A 21,301-nucleotide genomic window follows, 5' to 3' on the forward strand; every position below is an offset into this window, starting at 1 on the left:
GCGCTATCAGCCACAGCCCCTGTCTTACACTAATGGAATTGTCCTCCACCCCAGGCTGTGTATTACCATAGATCTATGGGATAGTCTCAATCCAACAGGAGAGCTCGTGATTTAATTAGGGGCCCCTTTCTGACTCACTTACAACACAACAACATCAAGACAGGGAAGTTCAGACACATGGCAAATAAATAAACTAGGGGCTCCTTCACATCAGTGTGTGTGTGTGTGTGTGTGTGCATGTGTGTGTGTGTGTTGCGGTATATGACCAGGCTGATTATTCAAATAAGACATGCCTTTCAATACACACACTAAAATGTAGTTGATGGTAGCCCTGTCGGTCCTTAGTCTGTACTGGATATCTTTTATTTGGACCCATTTAAGGCATTACATATAATATAGTTTGAAATTTAAATTGAGTTTTAGTTTCACTTATTGTTACTAAGCTAATTTGAATTTAGTTGTTTGGCCCTGAATGGACTGAAAAAAATGGAGAGCTTATAAATGGGAGGAAAACATTTTCAAGTCTCCGTATGATCTACTGATCTAGTATGTAAGTGACCCTGTGACTTTTATAAATACGCCGCTGTTATAAAACAAGTCTTTCTTCTTTTCTGGCATTGTTTCCAGCTGGCAGATCACCAAGGGTGAGTGACAACTTCCAAAACAATAGCCTACAGACAATGACATAATGTAATTTAATCCTTTCCACTTGGAATCGATTGTTACACCTTAGGGTGCAACATTTTAAGATTATGTTGTTTTATCCAGGAGTTTAATATATTATTTTTGAAGAAGCAGCACATTTTTGCTCATTCTCTCATTGACTGCAACAAAGCAGTAACCACAACCTAGCTGTCAGCAGAATTTGGACCGCATTTGGACCAGCTTTATTACATCATGGGTGTGAAAAGATATGGATTTGTGAAGACTTTAAAAATCAATGGCTTTTTTCTGTCATTTGCTCTTAGCTTTTATTCACATTTCACGACAGACTTATAGAGAGAATCGACTTGTGTAATTTCTGTGTTGTTCAAAAAATGTGAGTTTTTTCAACTTTCAAGTAGCAGTATCATATTAGGTTATATAGGCTCCTCACTAAATGATACTTCTGCTCATATAGCCAAAGATTAGGCAGAGAAATACCATTGGTGTATCTGTGTGGGCCGGCGGGTAGCCGATGGGCCTCTGGCTCTATGTTATGAGCTCCTGGACTACGGTGCTATTACCTGCACCTAATGAAGTTATAGCAGGGTAGGGGCTACAGGGCAACGACTCCCTGTAGATTGCTGGGTCTGGGTCTGTCATGGCCCACACACACAGAAACACATTCCCACATAGGTGGGAACACACACACACACACACCTAGACACTTACACAAACACACAAACACACACTTCTTCAATGCATAGTTATGGTGCATGCCTGAAACTAACAATCAAAAGGCCCCTCCCCTTCTTTCATCCTTCCTGTCCTTCTTTCTTAAAATTGGAGACATGGTGCAGATTGATGTGGTATCTGTGCTTTTGGTGTAGACGTAGAACCTGACTGTCTCTATGTCATGGTAAGCACACATTAAGTCCTCTTGGCCACCCTGGAGTCCTCGTTGGCTAACTCTTAAAAAGCCCAGGCAACACAATTATCTTTTATGACCTGCCAGAAAACACTGGCTGTGGGGAGGCTGTGGAGGTCTACATTTCGGCCTTACGGAGGGAGAGACACAAGTTGTCACCTGAGTCACCAGTGGTGACTTTTGGACTCAAGAGGCCAGATTTACTGACGTGCTGCACCAGTACAGACAGACTTTGTGGATAAGAGGTGGGAAGTTTTTGGGAGTTCCAAGGAGCAAAATATAGGGACAAGAATAAGCATGCGATTTACTGTCAACTATGTCGCTATTTAGCACACACACACACACACACACACACACACACACACACACACACACACACACACACACACACACACACACACACAAAAACGTATTCTTTTTTTTGCATTTGACATTGAAATGAACTGACTGTGCCTGTGTTTAGAAAACAGCACCACTTTTGTAAATCACTCATAAAACTAATCAAACCAAAGAGGGCTATTTGGGGATTGAGCTCAGATGCTATTTCGCCCTGTTAAGAAAATCTGACCGTAGTGATGAACTTGCTCCACTTAGCTCAGTAGAAATTTCAGTTATAGTCTATTTATTGTCAAATTTTAGTTTTTTAATGCTACATTTCTTAAAATTTTAGAAGCAGAGGAAGATATTTATGGAGGACTAAATTCTCAGTAATTTCATACAACTATTAAAATTCCCTCCTAAAAAACATCTATGTTATCCCTGTTCCAGACATCCACATATCATGATGAATCCTCAACACACATTTACTTTTCAGCACTAGTTTACGTTCAGGGTCAAGTCATGTTGGTTTTTAATTGAAAATAAATAGTTCATTTTCCTATTAAGTTCTGCATCTATCCGTATCCATCTGTCATCATACATATAGTACACTACATAAAGTCTAATGAAGGGATTAACAACATGTCCCTGGTATAGAGTGGACCTATGTTTCTCAATTGAGACAATTGTCTCTGCTATCAGGGCATGCTAAGGGTCAACACTGTAAATCAGTGTACTGGGATTGATCATTATATATATGGGCTTTATCACCCCTAACTAGTGTACAGAGGCAGGAGCAGGAGGCAACCTACAAGAATGACAGCCATCAATTCTTGAAGCCCTCCTCCTTGCTCATCTCATTAAAGGGTAGTACATCAGAAAGAAGGCTGTCAGGAAGCTGTAGAAATAAAACTGGACCGTTTAAAAAGCCCACTAAAGGGGCATGATGGGGAAAAAAATAGATTTAAGACTTGATGGTGATTACTTTTCCGGTCATGTTTTTTTTATTCATTCTTCATTCTTTCAGCTTCATTTTACAATTCTTTCTCAACCCCTTTCCTACATTCCCTTTCTTTTACCTCCATATGAAATCACATGTTCATTGTGCTTTCTCACTCTTTGTACCTTGACCTCAGTGATTCAGGTCCTATCTAATTAAAGACAACACGGTTAGGTCGCGACAACCCCAACCTGAGGCTGCAGAGCTTCTGTTAAAAACTCTGAATTATGGCAAGAATTCATCTCTCCACCAGAGAGCTAAATGTGATTAGATTGCTCATGTCACAGAATGACAGCTAATTCATGCTGAGGCAAGCCTTCTGACTATGTGTTCAAAACTTAATAAAGGATGATTCAGTTTACATTCAGTTTGTAAATCATGAATGCTAGCAATCATTATTTCATGTTTATAGGATGCGACAATTGACTCTGTTATTAATTTGTGCCGGATATTATACTTATTATAGTGAGTTCTCAAAAAACGAAACAACATCTGCACGTTGATTGCAGAATGCTGAATGTAGCCTGTATTTACCGCTCATTTACAGGGGTATTGGAATAGTCCTGACATAAACTCCTTTAAATACTTAACCACATATTTACTTTTAATAGGTTGCAGCTCTCAGTCCACAAATGCTGCTCTCTGATCATATTGTGTTTATCATGGTCATGATCAGTGAATGCTGCTATGACCTTTTGTTGTTATCCACTGGCAACAATCTTTTCAGATAATATCCCTGAAATCAGGAAAGCTGGGGCCTTCACTGAAGGACCCTTATTGTAGTGATGTGTGCATATGGAGGCCGTAGGACTGCAGGGTAAGAGCCAGTTGCCTGCGTTGGTGTATCTTATGGGACAGGCGGTGTCACACCAGGACCTTAACAGGCCTACTGATCGTCCCTGTAGAGAATAAGGATAAAAGGAAAGTCTGACTCCGACGTGTCCCCAGGCCCCCTGTACAACTGGGGAGCCTGCCTGCAGAAGCTGGTGTGCCTGTTTACCATCTTACCAGGGGTCCCCACAGTCGACGGCAACGCCTCGCCTGCACGGACTAGAAATGTCTTGTGAGTATGGGCAAACGCGCTGTGAAGACAAGAATATGGAAGCTGACAGAAATAAACGCGGGTTGGGGGAGAGGCGAGAGGCAGAAAGGGAAAGCGAGATGCAGCGAGCGGCAGGGGTCCCGAAGTGCTGAAGAGATTGTGATGGCATGGTGGCCAGAGGCCTTTCAGCTGAGTGGGCACTACTACATTTCCCTTCTACGGTTCAGGAGCCGCATGCTGGTGTGTCTGACACACAGAGAAACACCGCCTGCTCACCCTCTCTGGCTAGTGTCTGTTGTTTTTTGGTGTTAGCATGGACGTGCATTTACGTATTTAGCTTTCTTGCTTATGTGTACATTAATTGCTACTCGTGATTAGTCTTTAAATCTTCTTGAAAGCAAACCACACACGACACACAGCAAGATCAGTGAATGCTTCTCTGACCTTCTGCTACAATCAATTGGCACTTTTCTTTTTTTTCTTTTTTTAAAGATAATATCCCTATAATCAGGAAAGCTGTGGGCTTCACTTTACAAACTTTTAAATTGATTTCTGGGTGGACATGTAAGACTAGAAGAGATCCATTTTCTTTGCTTTTTAAGATGTTTTCAATTATAGGTGGAAATGGAAGTGCTTCAAGCCAGAGAAATGTCAACACATCCTAGATTAACAAGTTTTTTTTCCCAATCCGCTTGGGAATCCATTCCAGTAGCATGCCTCATTTTTAAAGCATTAAGGAAGTTTGCTGCACATCTTGACAGTTCTGTTTTCCTCCCTCGTGCTTTCTTTATTCTTGCACTTTATCTTGTTCTCATCTCTCCCCAGTAACATTTTTTATTCATTCTCTCTCCAAAAACAAACTCTGCTGACGGAGAAATGAAAAATACCAGAACCTAGTGGTAAATACGATTGCACACATATACTCATTCTTTAATCCCTTTTCTTCAATCTTCACGCTTCTTTTTTATTTAATACTAATATTCAACTTGTTTTCCTTCTCTATAGTACATGTTTTGTTTGTTTCTCTTGCCCCCCTACCTTTCCAGATTTTTCTCTGTACTTCTCACCCACGGTTTGAGAAGGTAGCAGAGGGCAGAGGGTTGGCGCCGGGGTTAGGGAGAGCGTAGCGGCGCTGGGGTGCTGCCGATGCGGTAAAACGATTCTGATTTGTGCCCACAGCGATCAGTGTCACTCTGCTCAGCTTGTCAGTCTCTACGAGCATCAAAACATACTGTCTGGGACTGCTGTCACTAACAGTAATAGATATCATTTCAAAATCATCAGTCCTCCCTATTGTGTCTGGCTCAAACCTATAGTTGGGGTCCGCGTTGACCATGGTTGGATGGGCCCACTCCAAATGCTGCACACAGAAGCCCCGGTGCTGGGCTAAAACTGTTTGGGTCATGGTCTGATATGTAGATCTTCATGGATGGTTAACGCAACAAATGTGTTGATATGGCAAGAGAGCATGGGCACGTGAGGTAGATTTCCAAAGTTTGGGGTAAATGCACAGATACGGTTCGTGTCTGCCTTGGTTGGGTCACTGTTTCAGCTATCACACGAAGGTGTCAGTGATGCGCGCACATACTTGCACACAAACACACACATTGGGTCAAACTGTCTTCCTACACCAATCAGAGTGTCTGCACAGCCTCTAATAGCCATTAACTACCCAGCCGGTAGTGCAAAGAATCTGACATCACAAATGTCACTCTGCATTAGGCCAACGTTATGTCAAGATTCCCTCCAAGATAACTAGGCTATCTGGCAATGTGTGTGTGTGTGTGTGTGTGTGTGTGTGTGTGTGTGTGTGTGTGTGTGTGTGTGCGTGTGTGTGTGTGAGAGAGAGAGAGAGTACCTACATGCTTATTTATGTGGTGCCAGTACATGAGGACATTGAGGGGGCATATTTGCCTGCATGTGCATTTTTTGGGTTTTCTTAGTGCATTGTTCTGCCTTGCACGTGTAGCTAGTGCAAACAAATATATGCAGACAGTGATCTAAAAAAGTAGGTACAGTCAATTCTTAGGATTTATGTATCATAATAAAAATCATCACATTAGCATGTTTTAAAATTAGGTAATTACAACCTTTCATCTATCAATCTATCTAGGTCATGATCTTGTGACAAGTCTGTTGGGGTCATTTATTTCTGGCCTTAATAGTTCACTATTATGTATTTTTTTTTATCATCCTCCAAACTATTTCTTCAGCACAGCTACAGTAACGACTAGGACAAAAAGCAGTGCATCCAACACATGGCTATTTGCTTTCAGATTCTCGAAGCGGCAATACGCTACAAACAAATAACAACGTTATTCACTGTGCTAGCCAACTTTACATTGAGTGGAGCACTGAAATTAAAGACAGTTTTAAGTGATACTAATCCTTTTTGGACCAGAATAAATTTAACACAAATTTTCTTATTTGGTGGTTATAACTGTACTGGTTCATTAAAAATGCTACCATTAATTTCCCCAGATTTATTCTAAAGTTGAACTCACAGTCTTCACACCATGACTAAAACTATAAATTAGGAATACCTGGAGGTATGTTATGATAAAGCATTGAGCATCTCATGAAATACAGGGCACTGGTTTCAGTAAATGAGGTCAGGTGAAGGGGAGAGAAAAGAAACAGACATAGAAATAGACGGATGGATGAGCGACAGCGAGAACAGAGATCAACAGTAAGTTGACAGAAAGTGCTTACGACGCACTGCCACTTCGTCTCAGCCCCCACGCCTCCCCCTCCTCCCCCTGTCCTCTTACATGCTCTCGTCAGCTAATTATCCGGAATTAGAATCTTCTTTCACACCAGTGGTGTCAGGGTGCCTTAGCTTGATCTGTCACGGCCCCTCATGACTGGGTGCTAAACTCACGACAGTTGATGAGTGCGAAGCCCGTCACAGCTAATTGTTAGTGAAAAGCTGGACAGGACTGACAGTGCAGAAAGAAAAGAGAGAGGGAGGGCTCTTTGTTCGGGGACAGATGAAGGAAGGAGGTTTTGTTTGTGTTTTGTAGGTGGCAACACGGTGGCATCGTAAGCTGGTGCCCACATTTGATGGGTGGAATGAAGGGTGGGGGATGGAGGGGGATTTTGAGGGTCCTGCGGCACTGAAATATGTGCTCAGCAAGGTGAAAGAAAAATGGAAAGAGGGCTGAAGAGTGAAAGAAGCCAAGTGTAAAAGAAGATGTAGGTGTGATGAAGGAGGACAACAAATCCTTTCTTTCAGGGCATGTCGGCCAAGATCTTGCTCATCAGTCCTCACGGCCTGTGACCACCATCAGCTTGACAACACAGGGCTAGTGTGTGTTTGTGCTTGTACATAGTTACACATTTGCAAGTTTATTTGTTTTTTGCTTAACTTATTTGTTGTGTAAGTAGCAAATGTTTGTATGGGTGTGCACATGACTATGTAGTTTGTACAGAAGTAAAGACATAATTTGCTATTTTATTGTGTGCATGGGTGTGTGCCAGAACCTGTATGAATCAGACTGTTGGAAGACAAATAGGACATTTTACTCAAGTACAGTTTGTTCTGTTTTGTCTCTAGTGCTCACATGATAGCACGTGGTATAAAGTCTAAAGTCTGTGTCTTTGTGTTGCTTAATTTATGGTACTGTGATTATGCAAATTCTGATTGGTTGACAAGTGGTCCAGGGGAGGAAAAGGAGCGACAGGGGAGTTCAGCAGTAATGGCAGAAGCATAAAAAAAAGACCAATCAACCAATTAAAGATAAAAATTACAGCACAGTATGTAATTTACAGACAGTGACTGCACTAGACAATTTTCATTGTCTAACCCTTTGTTTCATTTCAACTCTTTATGTGTTGTAACTTTGCTCTCTGCAGGTAGTCCGTAGCTGCTAACAGGCTGCCAACGCACTACCGCTGCTGTACCATAATGTCCCCTTATGCCAGTTAGCCTTCAATGTCAGCTATTGTAATCTTAGGTTAAATGCTTACTGTACTTGCCAGGCCAAATTAAATGTGTTACTAACACAAAGAGGGAACGACGTGACTTGATGGGAGGCTGTCACCTGTCTCCCCAGGGCAATTCAACGTCTGAGGAAGCGCCGTGCGTGTGCTCTCATTGTACAGTCAGTCAATAAGCAAATAGACTCACGGCATTTTTCAACACAGTTTTTTCTATGGTATTAATACAAACACACACACAAAAAATATTTTAAATCGTGATTGTTTTGCAAAGTGTTTCTTTTACCTTTCATCCATATAAAAAAAGTATATATTTAATCTGAATATTCTTATTTCTTGTGTCGTATGTTAGACATTTTTAGGTATGAGGTTTAGATCCATAATGAAGGGCAAATTATCAAACAACTGCCAGTTTATGCACCCTTCTCATACTGAAATTCAACCCTTTCTGAGAAAATTTTGTCTCCACTTTGTCACAAGACACTAGGGCGGAACATCAGCATGCTTACTCACATTACCAAATTACACTGGTGAACTTACGATTTGTTAACTTTTAACTCTGTGCCTTTGTGGTCCATCATTAAAAAGTAATATGCTGGAAAGGTGCACCATTTTTCTCTTTTGTGATCTTTTCTTTATTATTTATACTGAGATTTTTAGCTTTGTTGTGACAGATTGGAAGACTGTTGTTTGGCTTTCTTTTTTAACCCTCAACACAGGAACTGTGTTAATGTTCTGCGTAATTCATTGTTGCGTTAATGATTGTACCCATTATCTTATAAATCCAGAGGAGCTGTTGACCTTCCATTTATGTGTTTGCTTGAAAGCCAAACAGGCACCCACCAGGATTCAGCAGTCAGCCAGCAGCCTCCACTCCAGTAGTACTTTCACCCACTTGAAGACTGGAAACAGCTTTTCTCGAGCTAGTGCAGATTTGTGTGGATTAGGCCTCTGCTCTACAGGCGAGGGCTTGGAGAGATTCTATGCAGAAAAGGCCAGGAAGTTGTTTGGAATTGGATGTTGTTCATCCCCTCTCATCATTACCCTCAAACTCTCACAAAGGGCCCAAATTTTCCAGTGCCTTTGAACCTGTGTTTCAAAATGAAAGACATGTCCAATAGAGGGTCTTTTCTTATTCCTCTTCATACTGAAAGGAGAGAATAGAAAGGGAGAAATAGAGGGGAAAGGGGAGCTTTAGAGCTTCATTTTCCCTCCCATTCTACTGCCTTCATTTTCTTCCGGCCTTGAGCCACTTGTTGGGGGAAAAGCAAATTTTTGGAGAAATTCCTAGAGGGTTATTCGCCTGATCACCCAGTGCCTCCTACATTTTGGCAGAGAAGCAGAGTGCAAAAGGACGATGGGGTGGGGTGAGGTGGAGGGGAGCTCTGGGACACATGGTTAGAAGCAAGCACAATAAATAGGGGACTCTGGAAACAGCTGTTGGAGAGGTTAGTTAGAGATTTCCAGCCATTAGCTTCAGTCCTAACCAGTTTGCACACTTGAAGCAGACAAGAGCCAAGGCAGGCCAGAGCCCCAATATGAAAAGGGACGGGACCCAGCTTGATCTTGTAGGGAAATTGTTTACAAGTGGGACCCTTAGTTCCACAATAGAGCACAGTGCAAGGAAGAGGGAAACAAGAGGAACGGGAAGAAAAGATGGATGAATGAAGAAAATAGTTTTTTGAAAGAGTGAAATAAATCTGAAAAGCACAGGAGCAAAAGTGAAAGAGCGTGGAGTGTGAGTGAGGGTGATTAAGGATGGACCAATGAGGGATGTAGACAGATGCTGTTGGTGGGGAGTGGAGGGGAGCGGGGACTGTGACACAATAAGTGGAGGACTTGTGGGGGTGGAGGGCAGGGGGTCTTTCTTTCTATTTTCAAAGGCAGGATAAACAAGGAAATGAGTCTGTAATCATTTCCAGAAATTGCCTTCCTCTTTGCCTCTCCTCTCCCCAGGCTGTCTACCCGCCTCCGTTCATTAGCAGGCCATGGCCTGATTAAAGACTTTCATTGTCCCAAAGAGAGACACAGAGAGAGGATCTTCAATCCACGACTGTCTGTGTCAGTGATACATCAGGAGTGGTTTGTACTTTTTACCGTTATCCTGGACCTGCTGCTTTATTTTTATTTCACGTAACAAGTGTTTAACCACTTAAGTACGTGAAATCTAACCACAATCAGTTAGACCCACTGCACTGCATCAGCAACAAATATTTATACAAGAAATAATTTCCTGAAGAAAAATGACACAAGCTGACATAACCTTAATTTCATCTAGCTGTAGAACATTTATTCAGGTTAAGTTTGATCCAACAAGCTATTGTGAATGTCAGTGAGCATATCATAAAATAGTCCACATTATATGTTTTTAAGGTTGCATCGTGCCGTTTCTTGTACTTTTCTGGTTTGAAAAATGAATGCAGTACCAGGTACATATCTGAACCTTTTGCACAGTCTGGTATGTGATGCTGCAAATTTTGGCATGGAGGTAAATACAGGGCCACACCAATATTGGTATCGATACCAATATGGATACCGATAACTTTAACCTATAATGGCAGTTTATGTAGAGGAGAGCAGTGAGTCATGATTTATGAGATGAATCATCATCAATTTTTAAATTATGGACACATTTTAATGACCACTAAATCACTGTGATTTTGACACTGGAGACCTGGAATGTAAATGTGCCCGTCTCTAAAGAACAGTGAGTCAACTTCTGTAAATGAGCTACAGGCTATAAATAAAACAGACGTGACAGTCAACGCAAAAAAAACCAAAAACGTTTAAGACATTTTTCATAGTGCATGTTTGGGTTAGAAAGAAAGTATCAATCCTAGTGGTCGCTAGTATTGACCTGAAACCGATATCAATACTATTGATCTTGATCGATCTGCCCACCTCAAACAGTCAGATTTGTATGATATACCATAATAACATTTAAATGTAATGCTACAAAACAGAATTTATGAAACTCGAGTAATATGAAATCAAATCAAATCAAATCACTTTTATTGTCACATCACATGTGCAGGTACATTGGTACAGCACATGTGAGTGAAATTCTTGTGTGCGAGCTTCACAAGCAACAGAGTTGTGCAAAATACAATAATGTAAACAAGCAAAATACAAGAATGGCTACATCTGAAACTAATAAATATATGTACAATATATAATAGTATATAATAGTTATTATGGAAATTATTATGGAGTCATATACAACAAAAACCATGTTCCACAAGGAACAGACCTCTGATCTCAAAATGTTTGATATAATTTCATCATTCAAGAATAATTTAGGAATATTTATGTAACTTTGAAGAGCTACAAGCGTAATGACATCATTGTGATCTATTTTTATCCTTAACTGTCATCAGAAGTGCCCTAACTAACTATGGCTTACTTAATGTTATTATTGCAGTTGAACTTCACGCAGTTACATGATTTCTGTTTGCAGACAAGGGCAGCAACGCTGGAATAGTGCACTATGTGCCTTTGCATGTCTGCATGTGTTATGGAAAGTTGTGATAGGTGAGTATCCAGGATCACTGCTTTGTGTTATATCTTGCATGTCTTCCAATTCTTCATTCATATCATCTTTGTTGCTATAACCGAGATCAGCTACCTTTCTGCATATATTTTTGTAGATTCAATGTGTCTGGACAACAAATGGATTATCCAGTCTGTAAGAGAGTTAGTTTTATCTAATCACCACTACTTCTCACCTTAATCCTCTCAAACATCCTTTTCCTGACACAAATCTACAGTAGCCTCCTTTGCTTGTCTGCAAAGAGTTCACAGGGACAGAAGGAAAGTGCAATGCAGCATTTGAAGGGCATGGGAAAATTTAGAAAAGATATAAACTGTTTCTTGGTACTAAAATGCTGAGAACTGAGAGAAAACAGGGCAGTTGGTAGAAAGGCTGAGAGTTGTGGCAGGTTCTGAGGCTTTTCTTTGCTGGGAAGGAAGTATATGTTTTTTATTGGTTTCATATGACACGACAGAAACTTTTTAAGATGTTGTAGACGCGCTGGTAAAAAAGCTGTCTGCCCACCCCTGTATAAAGTGCCCTTGTGATCTTGGACATATTTATAGGTACTGTCTTGTGTCACATGGCTTACATTTCTTCCTTTGTTGGGACCCCCTGCGGCTGCTTTTACAAGCGCAGGTATAAAGGGGTCAAAAGTACCCTCATCAAGAACATGGTCAGACAGGCGACTAGAGAGAGAAAAATACATTTCTGTGTTTCTTTTATTTAAAATAATACTTTTTTTCAGTTTTTCTTAATGTTTTAACAAACGAGAAATGACAACAGGAAGTGCTGAGAATTTTTCTTTTCATTTAACCTAAGCATCAGTCAACACTTCACTCAGGTTTTTACCATTGCACATGATGTATTATGGAAACTTCTGTCCTCGTGTCTGTTTTCCCTAGGTGATGATCATTGAGATGATCCCCAGTAAACGACCCCTATCGCACAATGAAATAGCTGGAAAATTTAGAAAGCCAACATGAAGCCAGAAGCCAGAGCCATATCTTCTCAAAAAAAAAAAAAAAAAGAAATCAGAGAGAGCCACTACATAAAAACAGCTTGAGTGATACCAATGAATCCCATTGCAACAGCACAATGTTTTAGGTGTATGTGTGTTTGCAACATATACAAGAACCTGCAAGACCTGAAGTTCTACAAGGCCCAGATGAAGTGTGTCATAGCTGTCATCTGTGGTGAGATACAGGATGATTTTGTCCTATTGTTGAGTCAAGAGGCTCAACACTTACAATGAAAAGACGTAGCTGCAGTTTGACAAAGATGATTTCATTAAAGCAACAGTCAAAGATAAAGCCAGTGCAGACAATGACTGCCATCGTCATGAGTGGTTGAGAGGTTTTTGCTGAAGAAGAAAGCTCCACAAAGCATGAACACCACCGGCAGTAAATTAGAGGATCTCCATCAGCTCATGTAGACACTGAAGACCATGAGACAGCTGCACATAGTGGTGATAGAAGAAAGGAAGGGACCAGCCATGGAAAAGGGTTAGTCTGCAGACGACCGAGATGTCTAGCAAGGAAAGGCTCAGATGGGTTCCCCATCTGATCAAGGAAACACAAGGGGGACCTTGTGGTGATTGTGCCATACCCCTTAAGCTAGCAGATGTACCACATCACAGGTAAGTACAGGGACTTCTGTGACAACCAACATAAAAGGTTTCACTTGAGTTCTCAGTAGGGACAAGGGTAATACACATCCTTACAAAGTCCACTGTCTGTCAGCAGCCTTATATGACCTTTATGAACCCCCTCATCTGGCCAGCTCCGAAGATGTCAGGATACTATAACTTCAAGGTGGGCGGGGGGATTAGGAAAAATGAGCTATGGCTGGCACAGCGATACCTGTACACAAGAAGGAGCTTGATCAACCCTGACTGACTGCATCCCTTGGTAAGGTTGTATGATGCTAAAAAATAAAACCTGTTAAAACTCTGAAGAGGACAATGCAGCCCTTTCCTCTAAATGTTGTTTCAAACTAGAGTGCTAGTTCTGCTAATATTATTGACTGCAATATAATATTACAAAGAAAGCATTTTCCAACTGAAAAGTAAAACAAACATTTTTACTTTCCTGAAGCAGTTTTTAACAAAAGGTTCTTTTCAACTTTTCTTGGAAGAAAGTTGACTTGTGTTTAGCAGTTCAAACTGGTTTTAGCTGACTGGCTGGATGGCAGATGTTTTGGTTTTGTAACCGAGTTAGAAAACAAATGACTAATGTTTTCTATCTTCTGTTCACTATGCTGCGACTCTGTTGGTGAGTTATAATAAAAAAACCATCACAGAGCAAAGTTTACAGTTTATACATGCTGGAAATGATAGAGTATCTGAGTCATAAATAATATAATATAATAAATGTATTAATAGCAGTTATCTTCATATCAATTGTGCCATCATTAAGTCAGTTATGTAACAGAATAGTTATGTCACTAAAGTTCACTTTCGTTGCTGTGCAGAAATTTAAAGGTCACTGGTATTGTTACATTGACAACCAAGAAATGTTAACAGAAGACTGTTTTTAACTATTTGATGTTAGATTTTCTGAAAAGCTTTGTGCAGTGCTTTTTAGCTAACTCAGCAACTTCCACGTATGTGTTAAAAACATTGTTCTGGTTCAAATTAGGAAGGACAAAAAGCCTTTGTTTGCCACCCACTTCACACAACACCAAACTCTAGTGCTTATCCGTGCATGTGGTGGGTCCACATAGATCCATGCAATTTTTCCAGTTGTCCTGGCCAAGCCTGATGACTTAGGTTTGACCACAAGACACTTACCAGTAAGCTCTTCTCCCAGGCCAGGCTCCAGGAGGGAGCCCCAGTTTCCTGTTTCCAAGTGAGGTGGTGAGGTGGATACTTAACCATTTCTCAAGATCTGTGAATCAATCAGCCCGCCCCTTCCTTGACATCAAGAAACAGCCCCCAATATTGCCCCAAAACAAAAGCCCGTCCACCTTGATAACCTTTTTGGGGTGGTTATTCAAGTGCATGTGCTCTCAATGTCCCCTGTAACCCCCCCCGAAAAAAGAAAAACGTCAAATATAATCAGACTACCTATCAACAGCATCAACAGCAAAGTAGTTTGGAAAAAACAAAGACAGAGAGAAACCATCCGGTTGTTCAGTCTGACGTCACTAGCCGTGTCTGGGCCTAAACTCCGCTGCAGGTCCATATATCAAACGATCACTATGGCATTACTGAGAGTTGAAAAACTGTCTAAAGTCTGTCATCTTTAATAAAATGATCAGCGTTCTGCTCTACCAGGTGTAACAATTGAGTTTAACATCCAGGCATCCATGAAAACGGAATTTATGACATTTAACAGAGTTCGAAGTTAACAGGAAGTTAGCTCGCTAGCTTCTATCTAAATACAATATGTCCTGAATGCGGGGTTTTGGAAACAAATTAAAATGTGCAGCTCTGTTATCACTTCATATACACAATTCATATACTGTTGCATGGGCTGGGCTGTAGTTACATCCTAAGGTTTTAAAAACTGAGCTTAAATAAATGATTAGCGGTAATAAAAGCTGAGAGAGGCCAACAGTGATCACTGACTGTTTTAGGAGCTTTTTGAGATTAAATAGAAGAAAATACATAACATTAAACAGTTTAACAACACAAAAGCCATATTAAACACAGACTACTTTAGGCCCAGAAGTAGGATTCGTCATCATCACTTAATGACCGGATGGTCATTCTATAGTGTTGCTGTGTAGTAAATTCAAATTAAATTTGTTTTTTAACACCGCAGAAAGCACAAAGCATTCCAATATCTCACTGCACACTTAAAAAATACCTATCATCACAGTGTTTGCTTTGTCCAGTCATCAATATCACCTCCAAATTAATTAGAGTAAATTTAAAAAGCCAAGAATTTCAACTCTGTTTAATACGCAATATAATTTATACAAGTCTTACACAGTGTCTTGTGAACTCTTTTTTGACATTTTCAATATCAAAGTCTTAAGTGTTATTTTTTATGGTTATCAAGTGTTAATAATTTCTCGAGTAAAGTAAAAATACAAACAAACCAGAATTTGCTTGCAGTTTTGGTTGAAGCCCTCTGTGCCTCCTAGGGGAAACCCAACTTTTAATACATTAAGAGACACACAGTAAAACAAACCTTTCTACGTTTTGAAATAGAAGTTAGCTATACAGCATTTGTCATGGTGATTTATTTATTACTCTTCACATTTTTGCAACTACCAGTCTTCTATGTTTTAGACTTTGTGTTTTGCTTTTATGTCTAACTGTTATATGTTTGCCTGTAAACCTTCTCTGCGGGGTGTAAATCGGTAATGATTACCAGTGTTGGGACTAACGTGTTATTAAGTAACGCGTTACAGTAACTACGTTATTATTGTGGTAACGAGCACGGTAACTAGTTATTATGCCAAAACCGGGAACGCGTTACTCGTTACTGGGATTTAGATAGGCTCGTTATTCGTTACTTCGTGTGGTGGCTATCACGGAGCTTCCACAGATTCAATAACATTAGCAAGTGGTGGAGGCCAGCAGGTGGATGAAGGAAAAGGGAGGCAAGAGGAGAGACCCGAAGCGGCCGCTGGTCCGAGAGTGTCAGGTGAACTGAACTTCAGGTAAGAAGTTATAACCTGCAGTCCATCTGGGTCAGATATGAACCAAGTTTAGGTGGAGTTTATTTTATGCTGACTTTTTCGTACTGCGTGCGAGCTAGCATGACGGAGTTTCTATACAGCTGGGTGGGTGCTATGAAGTTAATGATGTTGAACTTTATTTTGTTCATAAGGTTAATTATTAGTTTCCAACCCTCCCGTAAAAAACGGAATCGTCTCGTATTCAGAGAAAATATTACGTGTTTCGTGTTGAGGTGAAAAGGAACAGTTTGTCCCGGACTTCAGCTACAATGAAAAAGACACAAAGCTGGAGTTATTCTGTCTTTATGCTGCACAGCTGCCTCTTCTCTCATCCTCTCCCCCTCCCTCTCCTGTTGCTACTTCAATCATGAAACTGATCAATGATCAGCTGATCGGCTTTTCTCTCTTGTTTATTTATCGCCCACTTTGCGCCAGAAAGAGGAAACCAGCGGATGTCGCGCTAAACAACAGCAGCACGTTTAAGCTTGATCAGCTGTTGTTAGAATTTATTTAATATTAATTTCTAGTATCAGCTGATGTTTGCTGGAGCCACAGCTGTAAACCTGCTGGTCATGATATGGTTTGGTTATGTGATGAGAGGGAAACATGAAGATGAAACCAGGACATGTCCTTACTGGATCATCAGAGCTGTGATGGAGAAACAGGTTTACCTTTTAGGTGACATGAATGAGTTGAAGAGAAGTTATGAACTGTTTCTGAGAGACAAATAACACCAGGATCCTTTTTTAGGTAGCTGACAGCTGGTAACTGTGCAGGGGCGGGTCTAGCAAAGTGTTGCCAGGGGTCCATGTAGGGCATTAACAGGGAAAGGGGGGCACAAGGAAATAATTTCTTATTCTCATTTAAAATGTCTCACTTTTAAAAAAATAATTATCTGAGTCTTGCAACAAACAATTGATAGATTGATACATATATACCATCAGAACAGTGTACATCACTGTCACAACAGTGTTTGTTTTCATTCAAAGGCTTTATGATTTTTCCTATAATGGTGGGCCGGTCTCTAGCCAAAATGCCCGGGACGATTTTTTTGTCCCAGTCGAGCTCTGTATGCAGCTCATCTGCAGTCTGGTGTTATCTACATCTTCCTATTCAGAAGGCAGAATTTCCGAGTTCTGAGTACAATCGAAAGCACCACGACTGCAGTTTTTGTGTTGGATGTAAAAAGCAGGCTAGGATAGAATCAGGCGTGGGATTTCTCTCGTGGAAATGTGCACATTATTTTTTCCTTTCTATTGGTAGGTGGCACAGTGCACTTGTGGCAAGTAAGCAAGCTAGAAGACTGGCAATCTTGCTGGGTATCCAGTTACGGAAGCAACACATTAACAAGAGAATTCTGAGTAAAACCAAAGTTACTTTCCCTAGTAACTAGTTACTCTGAAAGTAACGAGTAACTTGAAGTAACTGAGTTACTTTTGATAGAAGTAACTAGTAATGTAACTAAGTTACTAATTTAAAGTAACTTACCCAACACTGATGATTACTGCTAACAAACAAGCTAGCTAGCCAGGTTTGGTTGAAATTGGAGAAACTAGTTGCATTCTTAATCTGCATCGATAAGAGTGGACACTGCTGTCCAGATGATCTTCACTTACATATGGTTTACGCAACAGTGGTCTAGCTGCAAGAGTGAGGGTCCTGCCCCTCACTGTGGTATGCTAGTTTAGCAACACAGTAACAGCTGGTCCAACTTTACACAAGTAGGTGCTGCTGTTTTGGTTTACATGTGCTTCACTTTAAGTACCAAAATAATTCTTCACGCGAGCTTGTGTAATAATCACAATCAAACAAAAAGTGCAGTTAAATTAATCTAAACTATGAACTAAACACAATCACATTTTATCCATACAAGTTTAATGAAGGAAAAACATTTAGAGTTGGTAAATGCTTGAGCACAGCATAAAGTCTCAAAAATAGACACAAGTTAACCAAAGAAAAACTATTGTCCTTGTTTTCTGCTGGTTCTTAGATAAAGTCCAGACCTTTTGTCAAGAAAAAGTCTGTGTTACTCTGAAAAGTAACAAAATCCCTTCTTTTCTCCTTCTTTCTCTCCTGCCTTTCTCTCACACTGTAGGATGCTCCGTCTTTCCTTCTTGGCCATGTGGTGCGGTGTGTTGGTTTTAGGAGGCACTAAAAACACACCGTTAAACACAGTTTTAAAAGTTCCTAAAAGCATTTTTCCTCTCCGGGATTGGCACTTTAATCTACTCTCAGGTTTCACATGTTGCCTAGGCACACCTGGGGAGAGGAATGAAATAAGCTGGATCTTACTAACCCACTAGCTCCCACACATCATAGAATCCTTGTAAAAGTGAAGAAGGAAAAGCTAATCAGATTTATTGTTTTAATCATTGAGAGGGGTGTCTTTTTTCTCTTTGTGAGGATGACTTTATGACTCTCCTGGCAAGAATCCATTGCAGCTTAGATCTGAGAAGAAATTAAATCCTTAGCTATGTCAGATGTGAACTACATTTTTCATTCTTTTATGATAGAAAATGGCTAAGAAGGAAATTGGCAAATAAAAAAAGGTCTGTAGCATAGACTATCGGGAAAGGAATGAGTTTTTTAAAGTCACATCAACAAATCAGATATCTAAAAAAGCTTGTCTCTTTGTAATAGATCATGGGTGACTGTGGTTTGCACGCTGATGTGTTCTTGGGCAAGATAAATAAAGGGGGATTCACTGTGTTCAAGCCCAAATATTACAACACTCACAAATACAGGGTTTTTTCTGGCAATTTTTCCAGCATCTCATAAAAATTATTTTTACTTTAACTTCTTTTGCTTTTGCAGTCCTCTCTGTGTGTGCAGGCAAGTATTTAAAAGTGGGAGGAAGTAGTAAAAGAAGCTCTATCTCTTTATCTTCAAGGGATAGGGCATGGTGATTCCAAGAGTAAGGGGCTGTCACTGGGTTAAAGAGAGTGCAGAATTTCTGAAAAGCCAAAGGTCACGTTCAAAAAGGTGAGTTGTTGACAATTTTAAGAACCTCTTTTTAATGTGAAACAGAGATACTGGTGAAGTTTTAGAAAGTAGTGCAGCTATTTTAAATGAATTCTTAGATGATAAAGTCAGAAAACTTATCAACATTCAAGGAATATTTGATAACACTTATAATATTTTTGACAAAGCATTTAGAAACCTTTAATTAATGATTAATTAATCTTTTACAAGTCATTAATATATATTTGAAAGTCAGTAAGCCCTGTTAACAACTTACAAGTGTGTTGCAAGTCATATATAAACTTTTGTTAAGTTATGAATAAAATCATTTGCAAATGATTAATAAATAATAGCCTGAAAGATTTATTTGACATAGTTGAACATAATTCCAGCACAGAGACTGAAACTCTGCTTCACAGAGAATTTGTTGTACTTACTAATTTCCTTCACAAATGATCTGCTTTCTGCATCCCATTAATCTGAAGTGTTACCCATTCTTCATATGTAAGTGTTTTACATATCACGTGTAGATATTCCACACATGTTAAAAATTATGTGCATAAGTACACACAGCAGCCTTCTGTATGCTCCAGTTCAAAGAGTGTAGATATTATTTTTATTGCTTCTAAGTTTTGTCATTTCTCAGTTTGCACAGCTTTCAGTATTGACCACAGAATCTTGTGTGTTTAGTACCAAAAGCTGTAAACAAGGCCTACAGTCCAATCCACAACTTTCTGGCAACTACTGAGATGGTAGAGAAAAATGTGTATTCCCTGACCAGTTGGCAAAAATCTCTTTGCAACAGCTTAGCAGATTGCTGTGGTCAACCATACTTTTCAAGGAACTGCCTTTTCTGTAAACACTTCCCAACTACTCTTCAAGAAGTAGGAAGACTGTGAAGAGTGATAGAAACTTGAATTCAAGGTAAAAGTTGTGCCTTTTGGCATGTCTTAACTGTAGCTATGAGGCACAACTTCTAGTTTGAAAGTCAATGTTCTCCATTTCCAGTTTGCATTGCACTTATTCAAGTTTTATCCGGTCTTTAAGTGATGAGTATGAACCCTAATTCTCAGTCCAAACTACTCTTCGTTTATTAAGGCTGTTGTGTGTTGGACCTGGAAACGACTAATGACATCAGACTTAAAGACGGGGTTGCTGCTCATCTAGTAATATGCTTGTGTTAGCAGACAAGCTGGAATCCTCCATGCAAACTACAGATGACTTTGGCAATCTGCTAGCAACCAAAGCAATCACTAGGAGGTTTTTTGTGTATATGTGGTTAGTATAAATTAAAAAAATTTTAAACCAGTTTTTCAAATTTTGTTAGAAAGTACCTAATGTTAGAAAGTACCTAAAGACATACCCTTCCCCTTTCTACTACGTTGATGAGATCTGAGCTTGTCATTTTCTTCTTTGAATAGACACGTTTCCATAAAAAACATGGGATAAACCTGATAATCTTGCATCTATCAAAAATGTATAAGCTAAGAAAACTTGTCTGTTTATTTAATCACATAATTTTTTAGCAGCCAAAGAAGCCCAACAAATGACATAAAAAACTTTTACACTTGATAAACTATTAGATTAGGACATGGGAAAAGTTGGAAAAAGTGATTTACAGTATTCCCTCGAAATGTGAAAATTTGCAAAGCAGAAACCATGTGTTTATATTATTATTTTTATATATATTAAGTCATAAAACCCCTCCTCACACTCCAATAAACTCTGTTGTAACCCTGTTATTGTTTTTCAGGCCAGAAAATGTTTATTTTACAGCAAAAATAATTCAAATGTAAAGAAATAAAAATACCTATATGCTGCAGAAACATGCAATATAAATTTACAGATAAATAAGTGATACAGCAAATCCATGGAAGGTATACCGTACACTCAAAATACATGTCTGCATCTCAAAAAAACACCTAAATAAAAATAACAATAAAAAAAAACATTGCAGTAGAAAGTACTCAATGTTTGCCACTTTAGTTGAGCCTGTACTCTATCCACTCATATGGATAATAGACAAATTGTTTGATTATAGACCAAAATTTTGACCTGAGGATGGATAAAATGTTAAGAGTTCACTACAATGCACTCTAAGGGAAATGTCTGTATGAATGTCTGTATTCAGTGTCAGGGTAACCTTAAATATCTGACATAATACTTACAGCCATAAATCGGTACTAAATTGGTACTGAAGAAGAAGCTAAGGATCACCAAAATTGCTGCACTTCACTCAGTGAAAAGACACATATTCTTATAGTTGTTTACAAGTTGTTTAGTTCTTTACAAAAACACAAAATTGTGAGC

Source organism: Maylandia zebra, linkage group LG7 (genome assembly GCF_041146795.1).
Source record: "Maylandia zebra isolate NMK-2024a linkage group LG7, Mzebra_GT3a, whole genome shotgun sequence".
Classification (NCBI taxonomy): Eukaryota; Metazoa; Chordata; class Actinopteri; order Cichliformes; family Cichlidae; genus Maylandia; species Maylandia zebra.